Source organism: Halichoerus grypus, chromosome 1, assembly GCF_964656455.1.
Source record: "Halichoerus grypus chromosome 1, mHalGry1.hap1.1, whole genome shotgun sequence".
NCBI lineage: Eukaryota > Metazoa > Chordata > Mammalia > Carnivora > Phocidae > Halichoerus > Halichoerus grypus.
This window is the reverse complement of record NC_135712.1, coordinates 85,974,435-85,998,035: the sequence shown is the minus strand read 5'-3', so window position 1 is coordinate 85,998,035 and position 23,601 is coordinate 85,974,435. Positions and strand designations below refer to the sequence as shown.

General features: G+C 40.1%; 1 protein-coding gene across 3 annotated transcripts in view; it reads left to right on the top strand.

Moving 5' to 3' along the window:
- Window positions 1-23,601, top strand: part of KCNMB2 (potassium calcium-activated channel subfamily M regulatory beta subunit 2) — a 225,150-nt gene that overhangs the window by 108,715 nt on the left and 92,834 nt on the right. The window contains exon 1 of one of the 3 annotated variants that reach the window (XM_078069007.1): window positions 7,894-9,066. The exons of the other annotated variants lie outside the window; for them this stretch is intronic. The gene's annotated coding sequence lies outside the window, so the exon portion shown is untranslated. Of the gene's footprint in view, window positions 1-7,893; window positions 9,067-23,601 lie in introns of those variants that run through there. 3 annotated transcript variants of the gene reach the window in all.

Genomic DNA, 23,601 nt, shown 5'->3' with positions numbered 1-23,601 from the left:
TAGGTATTCAGCAAATATTTATTAAATGTTGAATGAAGGATAATATAATTTTAAAATGTGATTTTGATAGATTTTTAATTCATTCATCATGTCCAATTATAAAAGCTATTATTATTTAAAAGCCTAATGAGCCTTTTAATAAGCACTGGTGTATTTAATTTAAATTACTGAGCAGTAAACACCAACCACCATGTTTCTGAGGGCACTCCAAGGAGATCAAGGTGAAGTTAAGTTTAGAAGGATGAACTGCCAGTTTCCCACAGGGATTGATTTCTGTAGATGTCAGAACTTCTACCACACCTGCTCAGGGTAGACTCAGGACAAAACCTGAGTAAGGGCAAGCGTGGGTAAGTATAGACTGCAAGTTAGCATCTAAGCATTTTTTCCTTAGGTTTTTCTTTTTTAAAGTGTTTGCTTTGATAAATATAAGTAATCTTAGATTAGTGCTCACACATTTTCTTAGAAAAGTATATCTAAAAGTGGAACTGTCTGCTCTAGACCACTCCTGGAGACAAGAGAATGGACTCAGTTTCAGGCATACCATGAATAATAGAGGCCAGAGTATAAATTAGAGAGTCCACAGCACTATTACAAAATGAAGACTGATATTGAAAATTTCAGATCCAGTGGTTAGAGAGTCTCTGGCCTCCTGTCAGGCAGGTAGGAGCATGCTGGCTCTCAGAGGCTTCTCTATGTGGAATAACCATAATATTGACCATTTAGTGAACACATATTTTGTGTCAAGTCTATTAGGTTGTGAATTAGCTCACAAATGTTCAAAATACATATATTATCCCCATTCTAAAGATAAGAATACTGAGGCTCAGAAAGGATATTCAGCTGCCTAAACTCACCCAGCTACTATGTGATAAGATGAGTATTCAAATTCAAATCTTTTAGGGGTGCCTGGGTGGCTCAGTCGGTTAAGCGGCTGCCTTTGGCTCAGGCCATGATTCCAGGGTCCTGGGATCAAGTCCTGCATCAGGCTCCCCGCTCAGCAGAGAGCCTGCTTCTCCCTCTCCCTCTACTGCCCCCATGCTCGTGTTCTCTCTTTCTCTCTCTGTCTCTGTCAAATATATAAATAAAATATTTTTTAAAAAACCTCAAATCTTTTGACCCCAGACTCATGTTAATGCTCCTATACTAGGCTGAAGCAGAGGTTTAGGGAAAGTACTTAGGCCTGGAAAGGGAGGAGGGTAGGGTAAGCAGGCTGGCATCATGGCAGCACTCAGGCCGCAATACAGAACTGGAAGCCATTCAGGGCATAAGGCCAGCCCAAGAGCCCAGACATACTCAGTGACATGAGTGACAAGACTAGCCCAGTGGGCACATAGGACAAGGACTTCACACCAGGCTTAGGGCTGCAGTCCAATTTTGGGCAGACAGAGAGGTGGACAGACCATGGAGACAGACACACACAGAGAGGGGTAAAGTTAGGGCTGAGACTGATAGCAGGACTACTTCATTGCTCTCCTTTCTCCTGAACATCCAAATTCTGCCTTCACATCCTCCTCACCCTCCCATTTTTTTTCCTCTAACCCCCACCATTCTCTCCAAGCTCACCGTTTTGTCTCTTCAAAAGGAAGGTCCTGGCATATTGTTCTTGATTGCACCAACTCCCTCCTCCTAAGACCCCTTCCCCTGATCCCATCTTGTATCCTACCCTAGGCCCCAAGTTTTTCATTGGCGCCCAGGTAACAATAACCTATAAAGAGACAGAACATAACCCACTTGAGAGTAAAGTAACCTCTCACGGCAAATGCCCTTAAGGCAGTCTGTGAGGCCTGACACAGATGCTGGGTAGCACAGTCAATATGCTTACACTCTGGTCACTATTCTCGTGGTTTGCCTGACACTCTTATTCCTGACCTTCCCATGCCAGGGAAAAATAATGCCTCCCATTTGTTTGGCATGTTACAAAACATTCCAGCTGCATTACCTCACTGAATTCTCCCAAGAGTGATGGAGGCATTTCCTCCCACATCAGATGAAGAAATGGAGGTTCAGAGAAGGTAAGTGGCCTGCCCTGGGCCACAGAGCTGGTCAGCATCAGGCAATGGCCAGAATCAACCGCCCCCTTCACTACAGCCAAAAGAGAATGACTCAGCCTGTCAGAGGAGAGTAGGCTTCTTTAGCCTAATTTTCATTTCCTCATGATAGAAACTTTGCTCCCATTAATATAAGTAAAACCAAATTAAACAAAAACCATTTATTTCCCACTCCCTGAGTTCTGGCAAACTCTCCATGCTGACATCAATTCACAGAGGGCCCCTTGGCTCAGAGATTTCTTTCCATCCTCCATTTATTTGTAGTTTTATAAATGATAGCACTTTTCTTATGAAAAACACTGGAAGACATTAAGAAAAACATTTACATAAAGGACAACTTTAGACTTTGAACAATGAAGGAAATCGGAAGAATGTGGACAATGGGATGGACAGGGGACAAGGAATGGGAAGGGGCTCCCACACAGAAACCCTGGCCCTGCAGGGAAGCTGGGCCATGACTTGGCCTGCTCTTTGTAGGCAGCCTCTTTGTTAGCCCAGATGAAGCACCACAGCCCCCAGTCTTCTCCCCAGCCCATGGCCCCATGTGTTTGGTCTTCCCACCAGCATCTCCGTGCTTCACTTCCCAGCCTCTTCCTGACAATCCTAGCCTATAATCTGTACACCATGTAGAGAGAACCAGAGTTTGTAAGAAATTAGCCAAAAAGGCAAAAGAAAGAGGAAGAAGGTAGGAGAGAGGAAAACCTGGCAATACTACTTAAGAAAACAAATAGACTTTGTTTTGTTTATCTTCATGGAATGTAGCAGCCTAATGGGAATGGCTGAGCAAAATAGGGTTGCCTTGGGAAACAGTTTATGCAGGCTGATCAACTCATTTCTGACATATACACAAACATGCAGAGCCACCAGTACATGAGGACTCAGAAGACTGCCCCACTGAAGATTCTTCTGACTGCCTGCATCAGAAGGAGAAAAGGAACATATGCAAATGCTTTCTGTATTCTATGTGTCAGGCACTTGAGTGATTGAGGAAGAGGAAATGGACATGTCCTGGAAATAACGTGGGGACATGCAATGACCTGTTGCCACAGGATTCCCTTAGTCACTGGCATGATTGTGACTTTCTCATCACCTTACAGGACTCAATTTAAATGGGACCTAGAGAACTTTCCTGACACCCTTCCATTTCTCTACCATTCTCTACCAATCACAGCACTGTTTATGCCCATCTTAACGCTTAATAAGCTGTAATTGTTTTGTTCACTCATCAATTTGTTTGTCTGATGGCTGCCTCCCCCAAAAGATACAAGATACATTAGCATGTCTACTTTCATTACTACTATGAGATATTATTGAGTAAGGGCTCAATTTTTACCAGTGGAATGAATGAACAAGTATTAAAATCTCCAGCATAGCCCCTGATTTTCAGTAGATATTCCATAAACCCAACTTCTGTTCTCAGAGCCTACAGTCTATCTGGGTATAAGGACACATGAAAATATAATTTTATACAAGGAAGTCTGAGCAGCATGCTGATTTAGATACACCCCCCCCCCAAAAAAAAAAAAAAGAAAAAGAAAAAGAGCTGGTGGTGAAGACTATGTTCAAGGAACTCTCAGGGATTGGCAGGAGAGACCACAGCACATTTCAGGATCTCTGGAAATAAGGGAGTTATACCCAAGTTCATGCCCACCTAATCTGTCCCCTTGGATCTCTGGGGTTGATAGTTAAAATAAAGATGACCAAACAGTTTCTTTTCAACAAGGAACTGAGGCAGGCCTGCTTAAAATGTCCCCATTCACAAGATGATCTGTCCTTAGAAATGTCATCTAAAGACATTTAGAGGGAGCTGGAGATGGAAGAAGGGTTGTGCCTTTTCTTTTAATCTGACTCTGCCAGTGCCTGCCTAGTGAGGCCCCAGAGGTCTCTTTAAGGCCTGTCTGGCTAGAAGCACACTTATTCCAGGACTGCCCATGTCCTCCAGCTGTGTTGACAGCTTCTACACCTCCTAGCTGGGCTGTCTGGAGGCTAGCTGTCACTCACTTTGGCTGTTCTTTACCCAAATCTTTTTTTTTCCCTTTCTTTATTTTTGAGGAGTTTTTGTTTTGTTTTATCACTTGGGAAATCTAAAAGGCAGGAAAACAGAAACATAGCTAAAATACTTAATATTAAATTTAACTGAAAAAATATTCGAATCCAATTCAAAAATACCAGGAATTTCTAATTTCTCCTTTTGGCTCCTGAAACTACTGAGCTTATGTCTCTGACATCTCCCCCTAGGGCTCTCTACTGGCATTTATACGTACCCAGTCTAGGCATCCAGAGAAGACCCACACTCTCCTCATCTAACTACCTTGCCTTTAATTCTCACCCCTATTCTCCCAGCAAAAAGTGTCCCAGTAAAGAAAAAATACCAGACTTGGAGCCTGAAAACTTTGTTAGACTATCTATTAGGCCCCAGATACCTTCAACATATGACCCCAAAGAACACCTGAAGTGTCTAAAGGGCTTTCATTGAAAGATTTTCAGGCTACTTGTGTGTTCCTGCTGGATGGAATTAGGACAATCAGTAGAAGCTCCAGGAATAAGATTGAAACTGTTCTAACAGTCCAAGCTCCCAGCTGCCTCACAATACACTTGTCCCAAAGAGCTTGCCAGAGCGGTGATTCCTAAGCCTCAATACCTATTGCAATCTCTAGAAGTTTTTCAAAATATGCATACCTGGGTCCTACTCCAAATAAAAAAAGGATCCGACTCTGGGAATTGGAGGCTAGGGCCCAGAAACTTGTGTGAGAGAACCTAGATTTAAGGCCATCATGTCACACATACTAATAGAGTTGCTAAAACTCAGAGCTTTGGTTTTCCCATTAGTAAAATGAGGCTAACAATACCAACTTTACAGAGTTGCTGTAGGAAGTAAAAATTAGTTATATTTGCTTAATAAATGTTACTTCTTAAAATAGCTGACAGCGTCCATGGAATTCACTACTACCAGGTGTTACTAGGAATGAGTCAGGTGTTACTAGGAATGAGTCAGAAGCCTGACAACATCTGTAGATTTAACAAGGATCCCCAAAAAACAGTGGTCCTATATCTGTCTAACCCATTACTACCTAATGAATGGATTTTCAAGTCAGTTATAGCACTTTACAATTCATAAGGTGTATGCATATGGATATTGGTTCTCACTCATTTGGATTTTGGTCCTCTTAACAGCCATGAAAAGATAATGTTATGCCAACTTTACAGATAAGAAAGCTGACCATTAGAAGGATTAAGTAATTTACACAAGGCCACATTACTAGTTCTCCAAAAATCTAGGGTGAGAACCAAGTTATACCTTCTACCTCCTAGACAGGTGCCATTATTTGCACTACCTTGAGATTTGTTACCAGTTTCAGAGGCTTATTTCTTGCCTTCGCAAGTAGACAAGACTAGAGACTATTTTGTGGTTCCTTTTGCCTCTCATCCAGCTAGACAGTGTCTTACTACAGTGAGAGCCCAATTCATGTATGTTACTGCAATTAATTCATGTATGTTACTGCAATTAATTCATGTATATTACTGCAATTAATTCATGTAATGGATTTTGCAGAGATCAGCACTTTTTCCATCATCATAATCCCCAAGTTGGGACTTCGATCTTTATTTTACTTCACTCTACATTTCCAGGGCTCTTGATCCTAAGGTTTGTTTATATCTCCTTTTTCCTAGCCATTTACACTGGTCTCTTCTCAAGGCCTGCTAAGTTTTCTGTTGCTCTGTTTTCTTCATGTTCCCCATCTCCATAGTCATGACCCAGTAGCTCCGGCCGTTCTTCTCCATCTGCCTGGTCAAGTGGAAGGACATGGAATGAGTCTGAGTTTGGATCCTCAGTCTTCTCTCATTAAGTTAGATAATTTGGGGCAAATTGCTTAGCAGTTCTACCCTTCAATCTTCTCATCTTAAAACAGAAATAATTACATACCAAGGTTGTTGTGAGGAATAAGAAAGATAATGGACCAGTATGACTGGCACATAGTGCTTGCACAATGATGGTATCGGCCATCTCTTCCTCTCCTCTAAGGTCTTCTCCCTGCAAGTTTTTCTATTCTGCAACAACTATAAGAATACAACCTTCAAGTATAATTTTCATTTTATCACTTACCTAGTCAGATCTTCCCTTCAACATCTCCTAAGCAATATTCCCCTCAAATTCAAACTCGAAATCAACACTGTCCAGTAGAAATATAGTGCAGTCCCCAGAAGTGAGCCATATATATAATTTTAAGTTTCCTAATGGCCGCATTAAAGCAAAGTAAAAAGAATAGCTAAAATCAATTTTGATGATTTTAATATATCTAAAATATTATCATTTTAACATGTTACCATGTAAATGTTATTAATGTAATATATTACAATCTGTTCTATGCTAAGTATTAAAATTCAGGTGTGTATTTTACACTTACAGGGCATCTTAATTTGGACTAGCCATATTTCAAGTACTTGATGGTCATATGTGGCTAGTGACTATCATGCACAGCCTCGATCTCAGTTTAACCCTTACCCATCAACTACTTATCTTTGCTAAGGACCCCAATTTTATAGGCTTATCAAACACTGGTCAAAAACACTCATCTGCCATATTCTCCCTTTCTTACCTAAACAAATATCTAAATCCTTCATCCATCTTGAAGGCTTGCTCCTTCCTCTTATATTTCTTCAGAACTTTGAATGCTGGACAGCTTCTCCAAGGACACTGCCTCTGCCTAATGCCACCTGAGTAGAGGTTACAGACAATTGAAGAGAGGTCTATGGAGTAAAAGGTAGAGCAATCTTGGTGAAGAGCAAAGATTGTGACATGAGGCAGGTCTGGGTTTATATTCATGCCCAGGCTCTGCCACTAACCACCCTTGACAGATGGGAGTGTGGATGGGCCTAAGACCAGTAGCTGTCAGTATTTTAAAAGCTCATTAAACAGGCCACAATTAGCAATAATGATATTCTAGCCCAAGAAATCTACACTTGAGAATGCTTGTTTTAGTGGCTCTTTCAGACACCCCATGGAGTGACTATTGTCTTACGACGTTGAGGCATAGGGTTAGCGCCACAATATTAGCCTGTCAGTGGTTAGTACCAGCTAAAGGCAGTCAGAGATCAAGGCAGCGATTGCTCATCCTTGCCAAATCAGCTAGCCATATCAACATTGACTCTACTTTTAAATTAAGAAATTAATATTTAATACTTTAGCAACCTCATTTTGCATAACATCATCACACTGCCTTGCAGAGCTATTGGCATGCAGGTGAGAAGATTTTTGTCATTGTTATCGACTCCAAACTAGGCAATTTTTATCTCCTTACTATGAAGTTCATCAATAATGTTCCCATAGTCTGCCAAGTGCTGCCTCCTTTAAACAGTATCAGTCTGAAGGAACAAGCAATGATAGGTAGAAACTGAAAGAAGAAAACTTAATTAAGCATTTAATAGTCCAGTCAATATTTTCTGAGTAAATTATCCTTTACCCTTTTAAATTAGAGATAAGTGCCACTCAAGTTGCAAATTCTGGGTAAAGTGAAAACTTCCCCCAAGCTTCGTGAAAAAACACTGACTACCAGAACCACAGGTTCTTGTGAATTTATGATATATGGTTTAAAACACCATTTTTAAAATCTATAACCCTAATTAGTGTTCTATAACCCATTCCCATTTCATTATGTCAGAGAAAGAGAGAAACCTTGCTACTCCCACACTTTCACAAATAGGAAACTATCACCTTCTGGTAATACCTTTTTATATATGTCCCTAGGTTCATATTTGTATATGCTATACAATTTTTAATTTGTTCATTTTTAATTGAAAGAACTTTCCCAAAACACAAAATGAAAAAGCTAGTTACCAAGGAGACTCCCTGATGAATCAGAGTGATAGCAAGACATAGTCTATCTGCTTAGTTCAGAAAACCTTTTATTTAAAAGAGGAGCAAATCACATCCCAAGCTATTCTGGATCATGAATATCTACTGGCAAGAAGTACAGACAGCTTTTATTATTTTTTTTAAACTCGGAAGCAAATTAGCAAGTGCCTCTTATAGGAAATCTGAACAGATTTAGATAGACGGGGAATATCTCTTGAGCATGCTTGACTTAGGAAAACAAATACCATCCAAGGACAAAATGGCCCAGTGGAGGAGACTAACAATAACACACAGAGCTCTGCATTTCCATCCAGGAATCTGCACAAAGATGCTCTTGGAAATAGGAACTAAGGAAACCTTTACATCTTTGCAGCAGTGACATTTTCCAAAACAATTGCAGTGCCACTAAAAAAGGGTTGACTCCTGATTTACCTCTCATGAAGAGAGTGAACTACACGGATAATTTGGAAAGTCAGATCAGATTTTTTGGTTCATGGCTTGATAAAAGGAAGATTAATGTTCACATCCAAAAGTTTCTTCATTGATTCTCTTCATATTTTTGTAATAAGCCTCGGTTTGTGAGTCTGGAGTTTCTACGTGGCTGCACAATGGGAATCCAGTAGCTATTGCTAAAGGAAGACTTCTACAAAGAGAACATGAAAGACAAGACACGTATCCAGTGGAATGCTCAATGCTGCCTGTGGAAATTAGAATAATGCCCAGGAATCATGTGAGTAAAACAATTACAGGAAATACAAATAGCGCTGCAAGTCAGGGACGAAGTTTCAAAAACTGTGAAAGTCACCACGGGTTTGTAACATAAAGTTTGATGCAGAACCACAATTTTTATTATTCAGTTTATTTGTTATTTTTTATTTTTATGACTGCTATCTCTGTTCCTGTGCAACCAACAGAATTTTGGGACAATGCTACAATTTTGAAAATTTCAGTATTTACATTATTTGTCTTCTCTGAAAATCTAAATGAAGATAAAGGGAAAAATCCAAAAATTCTTGGAAACAGAAGATTTCTAATAAACTACCTATTTTTAAATAGGCTTTCTTCCTAAAGGTGAAACTACAAATGAATGTAATTGGAAGGAAAAATAACTTTGCCTGAAGCAATTGAAATCTTACTGAAAACTTCGGGTCTACTATTGCTAAGGTAACTATCAATTAAAGTCTGGGTAATATTCCTGAACTTATTAATGAAATAGGAGGGGAGAAAAGAGATTAGGTTTAAGGTGAGCAAAATTGGGAACCAAGAATGAGGTGGGCTATAACAACTCTCTCCTTTGTTTTTGACATTTCAGATAAGAATTCTCAAAGTTTAGCAGTTTTGAAATAAAAGAAACTAATGAGATTTTGAGTGCTCAGGTGAAAGATATTTTATGGGACAATAGTTTGAGGTTTAGTCTTACGACATAAATTTTGCTACTTCATCTCCAGAATAAAGCTAGTGGCTAGCCGCTAGAGCATGGATTTTTAAAATTCAAGCATATGATATTTTTTCTGACAACTTTATAAGATTTGTCATCAAATCTTATTGATATCTGTCACCTCAGGTTTCAAGTGAAAATACACTAATTATTTTAACAACACAAAAGATGATGAATTTATAATGAGTACTCACAGAAATAGAACTCATGCAGCACAAAAACAACTCTGAGGCTGAAAACTCCCTAAGAATGCTTTTTCATTCATAACTTGCTACATTATACCCGGAGAATACCTGTCTCAGAGGTAATGCAATTATCCTATCTGCCATTCCAGGGACAATAAAAGGAGAAGACAAAAAAAAAAAATTACTTAAATGTGAAATTTGGAATGTTAATTTTTTTAACTACCAAACTTCCAGCTCAAATTTCATGTCTTTGTAGATTTTTTTTTTTGTTTATACTTGTATATTCTTTCATTCTTGTGAAAGGAAAAAAAAGGAAGTTGGCAAAAATGAAAAAAAAAGAGAAACAGAGTAAGACTTCAATAAATATGGTGAACTCCCTTCATATTCCCATCAAAAAATGTGAATAGCAAGGTCTATCAGCTTTGCTATCAGTGCATATTCCTATTTGAACAAATGTTTCCATGTCTTTCATGTGTTAAAAAAACTACTCCAAGTATTAAAAATACAAGAAACAGAGAAATTAACTTTGAACTTATCAGTTTGGGCTTAAACCAAACAAAAATCTTCAGAGCATTAGTATGTATCACAAAATTTTAAATGAAGTAACATTCAGAAAATCCTAATATAAAGAAAATACTCAGGGCGCCTGGGTGGCTCAGTCGTTAAGCGTCTGCCTTCGGCTCAGGTCATGGTCCCAGAGTCCTGGGATCGAGTCCCACATGGGGCTCCCTGCTCCGTGGGAAGCCTGCTTCTCCCTCTCCCACTCTCCCTGCTTGTGTTCCTGCTCTCACTATCTCTCTCTGTCAAATAAATAAAATCTTTTAAAAAAAAAAAGAAAATACTAAGTGCTACATGGTATAGTGTAAATTTGTTGTTACAGTGAATCTGTGACATTCTCTCCTCTAAAAGGGTAGTAAAAAATATAGATTGACTTGGTAACGCAAGCTTCTTGGTAATCAGATTTTTTAAGATTATTTTTCTCCCATTTTATTGTGCTTGGAGTAGTTTTCAAAGATGAGATGTTTTACCAGTAATAACATACTGCATTTGTATAATACTTTAGAAGCTCTAGAACACAATCATCTAAATGATCTCAATGGACACCCAAATACTCTGAGAAATACTTCTTTCCCCCTTCCTTTGTCTAAAGAAAGAAATATAGACTGAATGGTTAGTTGTCTATCCAAGGTCTTAAAGTTAGTTGAGTCGTGGGACCAGGACTTGAACTTGAGTCTTCTCCAGTCATACACTTACCATCACTTCACAATATGTCCATTGAAAAGATGAAATATTACTAAATATTACTAGGGAAACCTCACCAAAGGGAAAGGGGATATATCAGGGACTCCAGCAGTGGTTAGCTGTGTGTAGCTGGACTTCATAAAGAAAACTCACATGTTGAAATAGGTTGGAAACATTCAAGGGTTTTCATTCTTTATTGCTTTCTTATAGGCTGTTGCACTTGCCATCTTTGAAGTATTAAACTTAGCTAAACTGAGTTTCCATGAATGGAAATGGAAATATGTAGCACTCACTGTTATGATTATATACTCCTTTTTAAATACTATAACAGTGGTGCCTGGGTGGCTCAGTCATTAAGCGTCTGCCTTGGGCTCAGGTCATGATCCCAGGGTCCTGGGATCGAGCCCCACGTCCGGCTCCTTGCTCAGCGGGAAGCCTGCTTCTACCTCTCCCACTCCTGCTTCTACCTCTCCCACTCCCCCTGCTTGTGTTCCCTCTCTCACTGTGTCTCTCCCTGTCAAATAAATAAATAAAATCTTTAAAAATAAATAAATAAATACTGTAACAGTTTCTAATCATTAATCAAATCATGTTGCCAGTGCAAAAAACAAACTCCCAAAATAAATAACTTTGGAAGAAAGATTAGATAAGCTAAAATACTTTAAAGAAGGCCAAACAAGTACTAAGAAACAATGAGCTGCTGATTTTGGAGATAAATCTCTATAAATAGTAGGTAATTCTGTATCTAGATCTATAAAGCATCTCTGGAGGACAGAGAGAAGAGAAAAAGGAGGAAAAGAGAAGAAAAAGAAGAAGGCATAATGGCTGTAGATTTCTGTGTTCCAGAAATGCACTCTCTTTTACATTTACTGATTTGGGAAAATTAGCCTTCAGTTATTCAAATTATATACTATGCAAAGTTTTAAGAACATACCATTGACATAAAATAGGTTTCCCATTAGAAAAAAAATGTGGTATATTCAATACTGGGGATAGTTCGCCCACAGGAAGATCTTCATGTGGTAGACAAAGGGTTGGAATGAAGCTTAAAGGTCACTGCTTCAACCAACTTAAGGGCAGTATATGGAATTTCTGCAACATATGCCAAAAGCGAACAAGTGATCCAGAGATCTAAACATCTATTAAAGCCTTTGAGTTTGCAAAGTACTTTCATGTGCATAATCACATTCAATCTTCATAATAATTCTATGCAGACGCAATTACATTAATTTTACAGTGGGAAAACTAAAGCCCGAAGAATTCATATTGATTGCTTATGGATGCCAAACTAGGTAAAAAAATCACTAGGTCTTCTGGTACACAATTCAGTACTTCTCTCCTATCAACTAAGGAATCCCGCTTCAGGGACACCTGGGTGGTTCCAGTAGGTTAAGTGTCTGCCTTCGGCTCAGGTCATGATCCCAGGGACCTGGGATCCAGCCCCGCATCAGGCTCCCTGCCCAGCGGGGAGCCTGCTTCTCCCTTTCCCACTCCCCCTGCTTGTGCTCTCTCTCTCTCTCTGTCAAATAAATAAATAAAATCTTTAAAAAAAAAAAAAAAGGAATCCCACTTCACTGTCTAAAACATTTATCAAATTTCTTTAAAATTCTATTTTGTGCCTAACTCCTTAAGAAGTAGACAAATATTTTGGAAAGTGTATGGCAAGCTCTCTTCCAGCTTACCATCCCTTAACCAGAGTGGTGCGTTAAATCACCTGAGCCCCAGAACTCCAATTCCTTAAAAGGAATTCAAACCATACAGTGCCAGCCCAATGCCCTTCTTTCTCGAAAGAGGAAACACGGATCAAAAGATGTGAAGAAATTTTCTGTGTCATTGCATGGCTATTTCCTTCAAGAACATAAGAATTCTCAATATTCTTCCAATTCTAATGTAGCAGATTTAAAAAGACACAGAGGAAATACTTCAGCCAACAGCACTAAGAGAAACAAGAGCTCATCTTTTTCCAACTCATCCTCAGTCACAAGACCCTCTTGAAGAGTAATTTTTAAAAAGGAACCCAAGAAATTGTTCATTTTTAAAATATTCTTAAAATAGAGTCCTAAAACTTAGAGATTCTGCCTGGGTGAATGTGAAACTGAGCTCCACTGATGTAAAAGAGCCAAAGGTCCTCCCCTTCTAAGATTTTACTATAATAGCCAATCTAAACTCAAAGCTGCTTACATGCTAGGGGATTTTTTTTTGAAGCAAAAATAAATCAAGTCTGGTGATTTTCTTTAAAATTCTAATAGCATCCACTTCTATGTAACTACCAGTGCTGAAAACTGTTAATGAAGGGATAGGAACCAAGTCTGAGCCCATCACTGTCCAATCTCTGCTCACAGAAGCAAATGGAGTGAGGGTACACATTCCTTCCTTACTGCAGGTGTCTATCCCCGGTGTCTGATATAAAGTGGATACTTAATATACTTTTTCCTGTAGTCTTAAGTATCTTCATCCTTCCTCAACTTCACCATCTTTTTAAAATATATAATATAGAAATATAGAGATGGGCTAGTTAGCAGGGAGGACTATGAGCAGACTAAAGAAGGAAATTTAAACAAAGAAAGGGATGAAGATTACTTAATTATTCATATAGCCTTATTCTTTTAAAATTTTAAGATAGCTGAGAGGAATATGAAAAGGATGATTAACATTAACAGAAAAGAAATAAGGGGGAGGGGCGCCCGGGTGGCTCAGTCATTAAGCATCTGCCTTTGGCTCAGGTCATGATCTCAGGGTCCTCGGATTGAGCCCCGCATTGGGCTCCCTGCTCAGCGGGAAGCCTGCTTCTCCCTCTCCCACTCCCCCTGCTTATGTTCCCTCTCTTGCTGTCTCTCTCTCTGTCAAATAAATAAATAAAATCTTTTAAAAAAAAAAAAAGAAAGAAGGAAGAGGGGAAAAAAGGAGGAAAGCAAAAATGAACAGAGGATCAGAAAATAAAGAGAATAACCATGAAGTCTTACCAATAATATTGATAACCATTTATTAAGGGGCTCCCATTTGCTAGGTATTGAATCCTTGACATTTTCTTCTCTAACAGAAACTCATATTCTTGTTTTGTAGGAGAGGAAGCTGGAATTGAGCACAGGGCCACAGAGCTAGAATGCCTTTGACATTGGGATTTCCCTACATGCTTTCCACCATTCCACTATTCCTAAAGCTTTCAGGAAAACAAAGAGGATGTGGCTGGGGAGGAAGAAAAACAAAAAAACAAAAACAAAAAAAAGAGAGAAAAAGAACAGGGAGATATTTTAGTTCTCCATTTGTGCCCCTTTGGCTTCCAGCTGGTCATTTCGGTCAGATGGTCATGTAGAGACCCCAGTAAGTCCCTTTCAGATGCCCAGAAAAAAAAAAAAAAAAAAAAAAACAGTAGCTATTCAAGTCCATCATTCAGGTTGAAAATTATGAAGACTACAAGTGTTTTAATCACGGGGCGGGGGGGGGGGTGCCGGGAAGGGGACGCTTATTCTTTAATTAATGGTACTCAGTTAACTTTGGGCCAAAAGTCATGGGAAAATATATACATAGCCTAAATGCATCATGAAAGCTTTGAGTCATGCGAATGGTATAAATGCTCTCCATAGGCCTTGTCCCTGTGAACATGTATCTGCTTACGTGAATGGGTAGATCTTGGCTCCTCCATGTGGACCACTACTGGCCGTAGACCCAAGCTCTTTCTAAATACTGAATAATTCAAAAGGAGTTAATCTGAGCAATTTCAAGCGTTTATTATAAGATGTTAAAGTGAGAAATAGCGTGGTTTGAAGGATGGCATAAATCAACACAATTCCCAGAGTTTTAAAAGCTCAAGGAATATTCAGGAGGAAAATCTAAGGTATATTTCTTAAGCAATAAAAGAAATGCTTTTCTTTATAGACCAATGAATGTCATGCCCTGGAGAAGAGGATCCTCTCAAATTATAATGCTGGAATTTGAGAAATACAGCTTTAGTAGTTGATGAAGTGCTTTTATGTTTAGATAATTTTATTTAAAATCTCCATCCTCCATGGAAAACAATTAAGTTTCAAGTACCATGGTAAAAAATGGCATGCCCTATGTTTAATTTTCTATATAAATTACACTCAAACAATTATCTCCGATGGTTCCAAACAGGGGTGGCAGTCCCCAGGGAGAAAGTTCACATAATAAGAGATCATCTCTTCCCTGTTTTCTGCCATTTGCAAAATGTTTTGGGCATCACCCAAAGGTGAAGCTAAATGAATTTCGTTACATTTAAAATTCTGTAGCCTAGACTCACTAGCCATATCTCAGGTGCTCAATTTGAGCCTTTTGTGGCTAGTGGCTACATATCGATCAGTGCAGGGTTATAGAACATCTCCATCATTTTAGAAAAAAAAAAAATTCTCCTGGACAGAGCTGCTCTAAACAAATATTCTCCTCTCACAAAGGTGAAAACTTTTACTTAAAAAACACCTTGTCAGATGGGAGAACAAGAGAGCAATCACTTTTCCTCTCCTGCAATTTAAGAACATGAGACTCAAAAGTGTAACTGACTTCTCAGTCGTAATACCAGTTAATGAGAGAATCAGGACTCAGCTCTGCCTCCTTTGCATGTGCTCAGTACCAGCCCACTCCCAGGGGCTTTTCAGTTAAGGCTAGGAATAAAGGGGACATTTGAGTGGCCGCAGTATTTTCCAACCATAATCAGTTCCTGACTTCTAGAAAATGCAACTTCCGCAAGTCTCCAGCCTCTTCCGCTTCTGTTCTCCCCTCTGAGGACCGACCACCACCACCCTTTCCCTTTCTTCAAATTCAAATCCAAGTTAGCACAAACCCTCCTTTGGCCACCTCTCCAAAGTCCTCTAAACCAAAACCCAGGTCCTTTCCCATAAATCCATGGTCCCAGTTCTCAGAGAACACCATGTTCCCAATCTCAGCCCTCAAGCTGGGATCCCAATCCAACCATTTCAGGGGAAATGGTCCACTGACTATATCCCTATGCCACCCCTCTAGCAACTTGATCTGACTGGAGCAGAGACCTACCCTGAGTCTCTGGCCCTATCCCCTCAGTGGTGTCCATGTAGGGATGTTTCCTTGGCCACAGTCCCAGGTGGTTACTTCTGAGTCACAGGCCCCTGACAACCATGCTGTCACTGTGCAGCAGCAGGTGGAGTGGGAGAGATTATTTAGGCATTGCAGAGACCTCTCAATAATCAGGCCTGACTTGCCCCACAAGCCATCCCATAGGTGGGACTAGCCTAGAGGAGAACCCATTTGAGATACTATGAATTGTGGATTCATATTTCATTGGCTACTTTCAAGTAATAGAAATGAGGTTTTATTTCCATAAAATTTATGATCACCGGAATGTTCAAATTAGAGTTTAATCACACAGAAAACGTCTGAAAATGAGTTCCAGATACACACACCCACATAACATACGTACACACCCCAGAAGGGTTGATGTTTGTATTTGGGGAAAGACCAAAAAAAAAAAAAAAAAAAAAGAATGCCTTTTATAGCTGTCTGTAATATTTTTTTCTAACTTTTTAAAATTACTCATTCCTAGGTCTTTTGAACTGTTATTTAGATATAGCATATCTGAAATAATTATTGTTAAAAGGAAACACCAAACTTAGAGTCAAAACCATCTCCTCCAGGAAATAGAATGCCAAGTATCCCAGAATCAATGTTAAGAGGAATAAAACCCCATCCCCTTCTTCTAAAAAGGGTTTGCATAGAAAAATAAACCCAGAAGCAGAAGGAGAAAAGTACCAACATGGAACACACACTTTGGCCTTAGTCCTAGCAGGTCTCCATTTCCACCACCCCCATGTCAGGCCACAGGAGACACCTTTAAGCGTTCAGGGAGGTAGGGGAAAACCTTGGCCCATCAGATCTCGTGACCAGTTGTTGAAAGTTCGATGTGCACATCCACTCTAAGACACACACTGGTTAACTCCATATTTCACGGCCCCCCACCTCCCTGCCTTTGGTGTCAGTAGCCACAGACAGGAGGCATTTGCCTCGCTCTCAAATCACCAGCTGTTTGATCTTCAGCAAAAAGCTTAGTATTAGAGATTCGATATTATTACCTGATATATATATATATATATTCTATATGTATTATATGATAATTCTAAATTCATAGGATTTTTTAGTAATTAAATGAGATAATGTATGCAAAGTGTCCAGCACAGAGTAGACCTCCCCCAAACAACAGTTAGCGTTCTTTTTGTGATTATACACTGCCCTTTCTATGTGTAAGGCCACGTTAGTCACCCTCACTGACCTGTCCTCTTCAGTGTGTAGAACCACCACATTTAGGTCTACACTATTTCCAAGTGGGTGAAGATGAAATTTGACTAGACACAGCTCTGGTCTTGTCTCCCCTATCTTGCTAACCTCACAGCCTTCCACTCCCAATCCAGGCCAGTGCTACTGTAATCTCAGGAACTTCAAGAAAGGAGAAAGTTGTGTCCCCACCCTCCCTGGCTTCTGGTCTCTATGCCAGGCCCAGATGTCTTCCGTGATAAACAAGAACAGAGCTTTCTGTGGCCACACCCCCACCCCGCTCTAATGCCTAACTTATTCTCCCTACCTCCCCGACCCCCTGTCCTCTACAGGTCCACGCTGCAGTCCAAACCAAGGCCCTGTGCCCCCAGGGCAACCCCAGGCTCCTCCCCACGGGAGGCCTCACAGCTAGCGTATTTAACATTTCAACACAAAACACAGCCAATGGAATATCACAGAGCAAGCATGCTTCAATTTTCTTTTATTATTATTTGCAAGTGGAAATTCAAGTAGAAAGGCCCGGGAGAGCATGTGAGTGGACAGTGGTATTGATTTCCAGGGTCTAGTTTCAAGGTCTCTTATGGAGACCTCAGCCTGTGGCTGAGTTGGGGGATGGGGGGCAGAGACATCTGCCACTTACTAACCTTGAGACTCTGGGTAAACGAGTTAAATTTTTGATCATCAGTTTTCTCATCTGTGCAAAGGAGATAAAAGTCCCCTAAGTTTTAGGGTTGTTGGGATGATTAAATGAGATACATGAGAAGTCCCTGGCACAGTGCCTGGCCCATAGGAAGTTCCAAATAAATGATAGCAGTTACTGTATTAGTTTTACTGCTAATACTACCACCTGGAAGATCAAAGAGATTGCTATTTGCCATTATTCCACTTGCTCCCCCAATATGCTTGAGGCAGAGCAGACATAACAAGGGTAAGAAGCTCATGGCACCTCGCAGATACTTGTGCCAATTTTGCAGTAAATATGATCGGTATCAACACTAGGCTGTACGTTAAAATCATTCCAGAGTTGCAAAAACTCCTGAGGCCCAGGTTCTATGGCCCATACCGATTGCCACAATCTCTGGCAGGGGAACGCAGACATCAGTCATTTTTAAAGGTGATTCTAATGTGTAGCCAAGTGTGAGAACCAGTTCCAATAGCTGCCTTAGGAGCATAACACCCTTCCTGGGGCTTCTATAGCTTTCTGTTTATACCTTTATTATCAATGTCCCCTTCTAGGTAATTACTTTTAAGTGTGCTCCAGCAAATGCCTGGACCCCCAGGAGACTACTCAACACCAAGGACCATGACTTATTCATCTTTGTAAGTCCACTGCCAAGGATATAGAAGGATGAAGATGGTAGCCAGCTTTCGTAGAGTGCTAACCCTATGTGCCTGGCATTGGGCTACACTCTTTACATGTAGTCTCGCATTCCATTCTCACAACATGTGAAGTAAAATGCTATTGTTAGCCTCCTTTTATACCTGGGAAAATCAAGGCATTGAGAGGTTAAGAAACTTGCTTGATCAGGTAGTCTGACTCCAGAGCCTATACTCGCTTCCATTAAGTTACAGACACCTCTGTTTCACAGCGTAGACTTAGAGAACTTACCAACAAAAATGAAGTAGCAATAGTATCACCCATAATTTCTTGAGCACTCCCTCTCTACCATGACCTATGTTGATCCCTCTACCTACTTTATTTCAGTATATTCTCAAAAAAAAAAAAAAAACCTATAAGGCAGGTCCTATTATTCCCTTTTATGAAGAGGAAATTGAAATTTGGTAAGAGGTTAAATAATTTCAAATGAGATAATTCAGAGTGAGGTAGGAATTTGAACTCAAATGTGTCTGATTTCTCGCTATTTACTAAACAATACTGCATTTATTTGTTAATTCACCATAGGATGAATGAAAGAACAAATAAATGAATCAGTGAGCGATCTTTTCAAGTCTTTTCCTATTCTTGCCTTCTTTATCAATATTCTGGGTAAGCATCCCCAGTTTATAAGCAGCTTAACTCTTCTTACAGGTTAAAAGGGGGGAAAAAGGCAGTGTACCAGTTCTGTTTGGAGGAGGAGGAAGGGGAAATCAACATGAAGGAAGGGAGTCTCTACAAATTCCCCAAGATTTGAAGTTGAAGCCAATGTGTTAGTTTGCAAATGAAAGCGTGGTCCCTGCTTTTCACTATGGTGTTTCATGCCTTAAAAATTTAAACGGGAGGCTTGACATCTGCTTCGTGAATTGGAAAAACAGGACGGCTGAGAACACTGAACAGGAGATGTACTGGATATTGTCAAATGTTTCTGGTTGCTAGGCAACATACTTCCTGCTTTCCAGGCACCTTAGCTAAGTCACCTGCACTTCAGCTCTGAGGATGTCTTGAATTTAACTTCCAGCCATAGGCTGTGACACACAAAGTATTGAAACGGAACCACAGAAGAGGGCATTTGATTTTATACAGGTTTTCTGAGACTTGTCACTAGCAGCTATCACAGTGCTAGATCAATAGCAAAAGACAAGGTAACACAATGTGGGGCTTTTTTTTTTTTTTTAGAAACTCATTTTTTTATACAGTCAGACTCTATGCCAATTAAACATCAGAAAGGGCACGTATGTAGGAAAAAGTATAAATTATGGGTTATTTCTAAATAATAGAATTCTGTTCATCCAGTTAAGTTTAGTAATTTCAAATGAACTAACAGAATTGTCAAGTAGAAATTCTGTTTTAGGGGAAGTTGAGAATTTTTTTTAAAGATTTTATTTATTTATTCGAGAGAGAGCAAGAAAGAGATAGCGAGAAGGAGCAAGCGAGCATGGGCAGGGGGGAGAGAGAGAACAGGCTCCCCACTGAGCAGGGAGCCTGATGTGGGCTCGATCCCAGGACCCTGGGATCATGACCTGAGCCAAAGGCAGACAGATGCTTAACCGACTGAGCCACCCAGGTGTCCCGAGAATTTTTTTTTAATTAATACATCAGTTTAATGAAGTTCTGCTATTTGTTTACCAGTCTTCCCAGGATTTTGTTTGTACTGTTCATCTAAGCAATTCTGTGTAGATCTTATTTCATCTCACTACAATTCTGGGAGAAAAATATTTCCACCATTTTTATAGATAATGTAACAGATTATATGGATAAGATGCTTGTTTGGAATTCATAGTTGGGTTTTAAAGACTTTCAGAGGACCCAGGGGAAAAAAAAAAAAACAGCCGATGCCCTAGAAATGCATCTTCACCCTTTCTGATCCCTGAAGCCCACCTACACCAGGCTGCCCAAACCAGCCACTGGGGCCCTGGTCTGTGCCTTGCACTCAGATCCCCTGTCCTGGCAGGTGCCCCCAGGTACCTGAAGTAATACAGTTAAAAATGCTACTGAATTTCATGGAGCCCTCAGGCCATAGGAATCAAGCAGGGCCCCAGCTCTAGCTCCTTCACAGAGCAAGGGGTTCCCAGAGCCCTAGATTTCAAATTACAATCATTTCTAAACTTCTCATTTCTTCCTATCACAGTCTCTTAATTAAGCACATCCATTGGAGGAGGAGATGCACCACAATCAGGGACTCTGGAGAGAACCTTCTTGGGACACAATTCTTAGGTGTCTCATTCCAAACCTTAATAATCCTAGATTCTAGATTTGTGTGCCAGCTAGAAGAAAGCAGATTTGTGTTTCCCCCTTGCTTGTAGAGGTTTATAACTGGACCCAAGTCCTACAGACAAGGTTGTTTTCAGAGGGTTCCTAATTATGAGAGAGGGAGGGATGGAGGAAGGGAGAGAGGGAGGGAAGAAGACCAAAGAGAAACCATTTTGCATACAAAAGGTATTCAAAACACTCAAATTCTTCTTGGTATTAAATGGGTAGGGAGCAAAGCTTGGAAAGATTTCAGTCTTCCCTGAGGATCTTGTTAATTTTATTTTAATATTAAACCATTTTATAAAAATAGAGCTCCCCTATGACCCAGCAATTGCACTACTGGGTATTTACCCCAAAGACACAGATGTAGTGAAAAGAAGGGTCATATGCACTGCAATGTTCATAGCAGCAATGTCCACAATAGCCAAACTGTGGAAAGAGCCGAGATGCCCTTCAACAGATGAATGGATAAAGAAGATGTGATCCATTTATACAATGGAATATTACTCAGCCATCAGCAAGGATGAATACCCAACTTTTACATCAACATGGATGGGACTGGAGGAGATTATGCTAAGTGAAATAAGTCAAGCAGAGAAAGTCGATTATCATATGGTTTCACTTATTTGTGGAACATAAGGAATAGCGTGGAGGACATTAGAAGAAGGAAGGGAAAAATGAAGGGGGCGAAATTGGAGGGGGAGACGAACCATGACAGACTATGGACTCTGAGAAACAAACTGAGGGTTTTAGAGGGGTGGAGAGTAGGGGGATGGGTTAGCCCAGTGATGGGTATTAAGGAAGGCACGCACATATTGCATGGAGCACTGGGTGTTATACGCAAACGATGAATCATGGAACACTACATCAAAAATTAATGATGTACTATATGGTGACTAACATAACAAAAATAATAATAATAATAATAATATCCCAAAATGTTTCACCTTAAGTTTATTAAAAGCTCTTTACTTGATGACAAAAAAGAAAAAATAAAAAAAAAAAACTCCTACTAAAAAAATAAATAAATAAACCATTTTATAGTATCAATATTATAATTCCCTAGGTTTCTAATGAGGCCCTGGCCTTCAAATGCCTCCTGTTACTTCCATTATGCACTCATTTATTCAACCCATATTTAATGTTTGTTGAATGCCTAGTATGTACAAAGAACTGGGGACACAGTGATGAACTGAGTGGGCTTCAGCCCTGCCCTTACGGAAACTGCTGGCAAGGGGGTGTTAATTGAGAACCTACTATATCCTGTGAACTATGCTAATCCCTTTACATCATTAGCTTATTTTCATTGCATTTCATTCTCACAACCACCACATGAAGTAGATATTATCATTAATTTCTTTTCACACAGGGAAAAGGGAGTCTCTGAGGGGTAAGGATATGGCACTTGCCAATATGGAGTCAAAATTAAACCCGGTCTTCCAGGACACACACACTTCACCACCATGCCATAATGCCTCTACTTTAATTGTGCACATTTGCATAGATTTTCACTGTGAGGGTTAAAAACCACAATACAAACAAAGCCCTTGACATCATCAGCCCTTAACCTGGCATCCAGCCTGCAATAGTTATTTTATTCTCATTTCACACAGAGAGAACCTACCTAATCCTAAATTCCCAAAACTTCTTTCATAGCCTGGTCCCCTTGGTAAGTGCCAGACAGTCTTCTCCTTGGCCTGGCCCCCTACCTCTTCCCTGAAAACGGATTCCCCACTATCTTCTCAGAACCAAGAGGCCATACTTTGTCATTCCTCATAGGAGCAGGAAGCCTGGTGCCTAGACACTGGAAGACCTTGTCCTCATCCTTAGAAGCCCAGAGGCCGTCCCCCACTCCCCAGCCTCTCTAGATTCAGTGTGTAAGGCCGGTCCCTGGGGTCCACCAGGTACAGTGTCCTCCAAAGTCCTAGAATTTGTTCATAAAATTTTAATATGCACCAGAATCACCTAGAGGTTTTTTAAATGCAGACCTCCAGACCTAACCCGTTAAGAATCTATTTTGGTAAACTGGTGGTAGGGGTGGGACAGGATACTAGTTTTCCATCAGGCATCCCATGGGCTTCTTGTGCACGTTGTGGAAGACCACAGAATACAGCCCACCTGCACCATTAGCTTCACTTGGTGCTTGCAAGAAATCTCTCAGCCAAGAAAGCCCCTTCTTCCAAGGAACCCAGTTTCACCCCGAAAGCCAGAGAAGACTGAATCCTCAGAAAAGGTTCAAAGTTCCACTTAAAATTAAGAATAGGCCCAGCATCACATCCAGTATCATCTCTGGCCAGGCAGAAGAAATAAAGTTACTATTTTTTTTTTTTAATATTTGCCATTTACTGAAAATTTTCCATGTGCCAGGCTTGATTTAACAGAGAAAGCACTGGTTTTGGGATAAGAGGCCCTTCTTTCAAATCATGTTATGTTTCCTTAGGCAAATTATGTAACTTCCCTGAACCTCTAATTCCACATCTGGAAAGTGGGAAATGTAAAATGCAGTGTAGTTAGGAGGACTGACGAAGATGCATTTCCTGGTCTAGGGCGACCTACAACAAATGTTGGCTCCTCACTTCCACCCTCTCCATCAGACAGAACGCTTGCTGAGGTCACTGTGACCAGGAGGTATTCAAATAGTCTGTGTTTCCCACCTTGATGTTGCAAGTGTAATTCTTCTATTGTGCCCCTAAGTTTGAAAGTGCTCCTACCTCAGCATCCGTATTCAAACCAGGAGATTAATAGTATACCCTAGCTCCAGGCCACTCTTCCCCAATAGGAAATAATAAGATTAGCATATTTATGAGGGGGCCTAACCTCCCAGGTGCTGTAATCTGTAGACCTTGTGTATAATGGATGGAACTTGGGACTGATGAAAAATTCACCTGTTATTTTGGAAACCTAGCCCAAGAGACTGTCTGAGTATTAATTAATAACATGTACAGTCTTGG